The following is a 4,889-nucleotide window of genomic DNA, read 5'->3' as shown; positions in this document are numbered from 1 at the left end:
CACCGGGATGTGGGCATGGACACTGTGACAGTGCCACTGACACCGGGATGTGGGCATGGACACTGTGACAGTGCCACTGTCACCGGGATGTGGGCATGGCCCCCTCAGCACAGCTGTGGGCACTGTGGATAGGCAGTGCCACCGTGCTGTGGCCATGGTCACTGTGCCATGGCTGGGGACACCACAGAACAGCCAGGATCTCTTGCCATTGCCACGGTCACTGTGCTGTTCCAAGAATTACCTTACCATCCTGCAGTCACTGTGCTGCTTCTGGGGATAGCGTGTCAAGGGCAGGGGTGGGGTGTCATTGCAAGGGTCACCATCCCATGCCAGTGTCACCAGGCAATGGCAAAGGCTGCTGTGCTGTGGCCCTGTGAGCAGCTGGGCTGTTGGCGATGCCATGGCCTGGAGCACGAGGTCACCACGCTGCTCAGCTCACCTCTGCTGTGGTCACTGAGCCCAGGATAAACACCCCTTCTGTACCCAGACCCCCAGAAAGAATGGCTGTCACCCTTTGGGGATGCTCAGAGGCCCTGCAGCCAGGAGGGCTCTCAGACCTGGCACAGGAGCTCTGGCTGCTCACCAGGACCAGTGGCCAAGAGCAGAGAGCAAGGTTTGGCAGCTGCTCTTTGCTGTTGCACATTCATAGCTGGTGCAAGAAAAGGGAAGTGAAAATGTTTGGGGCTGAGCTCTCGCTTACCTCACACATGGAAGGAGGCACCCAGAGCTACCACGGGATGGGCAGGGGCCAAGCCCCATCCCTGCTCCCTCCCCATGGACAGCAGGAAGGAGGAAAAGAAGAACCTTAGAGGGAAACCCTCGATTAGCTCGGAGGGAGTTCCCCCCGCGGCTCCAGGACCATGTCCTGAGTTGGTTTTCACAGCACCGCGATGCTGATCCCGGTTCCATAGATACCGATGCCATGACAACCCTGACATCATCCGTGCTCCGGAGCGGAGCTGCAGGGAAAGGCGCAGGGAGGAGGAGCACGCTGGCCCTGCTGGCACGGGGCTGTGGGGCTGGGGGCTTCCCCTGGCCCCAGCACAGCCCCACTGCAGCCCCATTCCCCTTGCAGGGACCGTGCCACTGCCACAGCCCGTGGGGTGCCTGTGGGACAGGTGTCACACCCCTGACACACACAATGCAGTCACAGAGAGAAGGATTCCCGTGGATCCTGTTTCCAGCTCCTTTTGGCCCTTTACAGCTCTGTCAGTCTGTTCTCTCTGGCGGGTTGGGATCAGGATTTAACTGTTGAAGCTCATAATGATGCCACGCAGTTTTTCTCAATTACAGGTGAGTCATGATCTCTCCAGGTCTATTTCTGACTCCCAGCAGGAAAAGCAGAATTCAGCCCTTCATTCCTCAGTGTCACCAGCTCAGTAACCAGCATATTTTTCTAGGCAAAACCGAAATGGCCATGAATTGGCCATGAATTGGTCCCTCCTGCTTTCTGCTGGCAGGATGGCTCCTGGAGCTGGCCAGGGATGGTACCCCAGTGCCAAGAGCATCATTGCCAGCTCATCCCTGAATTGCAGGTCAGGAACAAAGACCAAATTAACTTGAAGGGATTACCTGAGGTGTGATTTTCCATCAGCTTCAGCAGCTTAGAAGCAGCTGTTTCAGCATCCCCAAAAACCAGTTTCACACTTTGGGAACAAACCATTCCAAACCCATCAGCCCAGCTCCCTGTGATGGAAGGGCTGTCCTGCTCCTCGAGGGTGGCCAGTGCCAGGGAGGCAGCGTGTCCCAGGACACTGCACAGGGAATCAGCTGGACCTCTGGGCTCTGCTCCTGCTTTTCTGATCATGTTGGGAAAGCTGCTTCTTCCTCCCTCTTTCTAAAGCATCTTGCCTGGCTCATCTGTCCCAGCTGGAACAGGAATATTTTGGACAGTGCAAAGCATAAGGACACTGCCTGAATCCTTGAGATGTTGCCCAAGAACCAATCATGGCCATTTCCATACAGGTCAGTGCTTTATACCCTTCAATGTATGCCTGTGGTGCACCAGACATTGAGATCCTTGCTCCTAAACTTGTCCTTTCTTTGGGTTCATCCCCCCAGTTTCTGCTGTGTGCAGTGTTTATACAATCACTGCCCAAATCATGGGGTGCCAGTTTTCTTCCCCTGCTCCAGCTCAGGGAAAGCACAGGAGATATCTCCAGCCCACATACAAACTGTCTTTCTGTCTTGCTTCCTATTGCTGAAAATCAACAGATACACAGAGCCAGCCAATAATGGGGAAGGATATTGCACCTTCCACATTTTCCCCATCAAACAGAGAACAGCAGTGCTTGGAAATGGCATTTCCCAGAGGATTTGTTCAGTTTGAACAAGTTTTGTCTGTATTTACTGTTCCCTCTGGATTTCAGGGACACGGAACAAGGACAGGAAACAAACAGAGTAGCATACACACAACTGCCCCAGAGCTGCCCATGTTTTTATTTCACATGAGTTTAATTAAGGGTAGTGGAAAACCTATATTTTCCTTCTGCTTCTTCTGGCCATGCCAACTTCTTATCTTTGTCTCTATGACAAAAAAACCCCTCAGGTTTTCTTGGGGCTAAGTGGACATGACATTTTCTTGTATGTGGACATGACAACTTGGAGGAGATAAGATGTGAAGCTTTCTCCTTCTTCAAAAACCTGTTCCAGTCAGTCCTACCCACTCAGCCCAGGGCTGTGATCAGGACCCTTTATGTACTGGGAGGGGCTCCAAGGTCTCCTTGGAGCCTTCTCTTCTCCAGGCTGGACACCCCCAGCTCTCCCAGCCTGGCTCCAGAGCAGAGGGGCTCCATCAGTGACCTCAAGAGATCACATTTTCCTTGTGTGTGGGGTCCCAGCGCTGGGCAGAGCACTCCAGGTGGGAAAAGCAATGTGAAACCGCCTTGTTCTGGGAGCAGCTCCACCAGTGTGTGTTTGGAGTGAAGCAATCCCAGCGTGCAGGACACAGCCTGGCTGCAGTGCCCAGCCCCAGGGAGCTGGACAGGCTCTGGACACGGATTCCAGCAGCTCCCTGTGCTCTTAGCCTGCCCTGGCATGGGTGTGGGTGGGAAAACAGCTTGTCCTTCCCATTCCCTGGGCACTTTGATAGATGCTGGTTTAGTTGTTGCTCTGAAATGCTTTGCTTGCTGTTCATTAGAGCTTGGCTGATGCTGCTTTCAGCCATCAGGAAAAGTAGAGTTGATGGGAATATTGAGAAGAGCTTAGAAGTCCATAGGGCCCAGTGGCAGAGAGAATGGGCTTCCTGATGAGCAATACCTTGCTATCACTAGAAAGCTCTTCATGCTTTCCACCCTTAGAGATCCAAAAATATCTGGAAGATCATTTATTAGCTGGTTACTCATCTGCTTGTGAAACGTTTCTCAGGTGGGATTCAGCACTTACTGTACACAGACACACCCAGGACAAGTGTGCCAGGAAAAACTGTGGAAAACTTTGCTGACTGAAATCACCGAGGGAACATTGGGAGAGCAGAACTCGGTGAGCTGAGGTAGAAATGGTTTTGAACAGAAGAGTTGTTATCTCAGTGCTTGCATAAAACCCAAACTGAACCAAACCCCAAAGGGTTTCAAAACACCTCTCAGTGGTGCAGCCACGGCCTCAACGGCTCAGGAGAAAACTCAGCATCTGCTCCTCCAGATACGGCACAGCATCAAAAGTTTGGGGGTTTTGGCAAACCAGAATCTAATCTGATTCAGCTACTGCTCCCCACATTGGGAGGAGCTTGAAAAAGGGGAATAAGGTGTCTTGCTGTTCCCCAAACAGTTATAAAAAGGGATTTTATAACTGTGAACACTCTCAGGCCCAGACTTGTGCAGCACAAGCACATTAAAACAGCCTCCCTGAAAGAGATTTTCATCTAAATAGGGATACAGGAGAAGGCTGCCCTAACAGCTATTTTTAACCCCCTTATGCAGAAGTGGAATTGTGGCTGCAGAAGATGAAGTAACTTACCTGGTGTCTAGCAAGAAGCTTATGACTAAAAAAGAACTGAATTTTGATCTCTGGAGCCTCCAGCCACGTGCTCTGGCCACGAGAACATTGGCTTTTATACCTTGTATATCTTTTACCCCATCTAAGCAGCAGAACATGAAGCACAGCCTCAGAATCCACTTTTTTTATGCACACCTGGATGGAAAAATCAGGGAAAGCCCAGCTTTGTCTGACCATATTCAGAATTTACAGGGCAAGTCTCCATCCAGCACTGGGATTTGAGCTTAGAACTAAAGCTTGGTGTTCTGGGAAACATGGAAGGTTTTAGGGGCTGCATGAAATGCCTGGTGGGACAGACATTAAATTAACTCAGCTGTTTCCTTTCTCACAGATCTGCTAACCCAAAGCAGAACTCCCATGAAACTCACTGGGATTTTGTCCTACCTTTTCCTATGCAAAGCAGAGCAGGTGACAACAATGCCAAGGAAGTTTGGTCCCTCCTCTGGCTGTTCCATGACTGCTGTGTGTTCCCTGTACCCACCTCTGGTCTGTGCAGGAGCCCTGTCACTGTTACAAAATTATCCAGTGAAATTAATTCACGCTTTCTAAACTGTTAATGACCAGAAAAAGCCAGAACATCTCCATACATCACCAGCTATGAGCTGGAAAACAGGTAGAAAATGCAGGAAACACTGTGCAGTGTTTTATTCTGCTTCCAAGTGCAGATTTCAGCTGCAGGCAGAGGAATAACACAGCCCTCCTTTTGGTAATTACACAAGAGGCTTGCACACTGGTTTGAAAAGTAACCAAAGGCACCAAAATCTCTTCCCAAAGTCACATGAGAGGGACTAGGATGAGGTAAAACTTTTGGTATCTGGAGTAGTCTTGGTCCAGAGATGGGTAAGAGGTGGAAAAGTCAAGGAAATGAAAGGAAATACATGGAAACACAAGGAAAT

This window comes from Parus major, chromosome 14 (assembly GCF_001522545.3).
Source record: "Parus major isolate Abel chromosome 14, Parus_major1.1, whole genome shotgun sequence".
Classification (NCBI taxonomy): Eukaryota; Metazoa; Chordata; class Aves; order Passeriformes; family Paridae; genus Parus; species Parus major.
Note: the sequence above shows the minus strand (reverse complement) of the source record.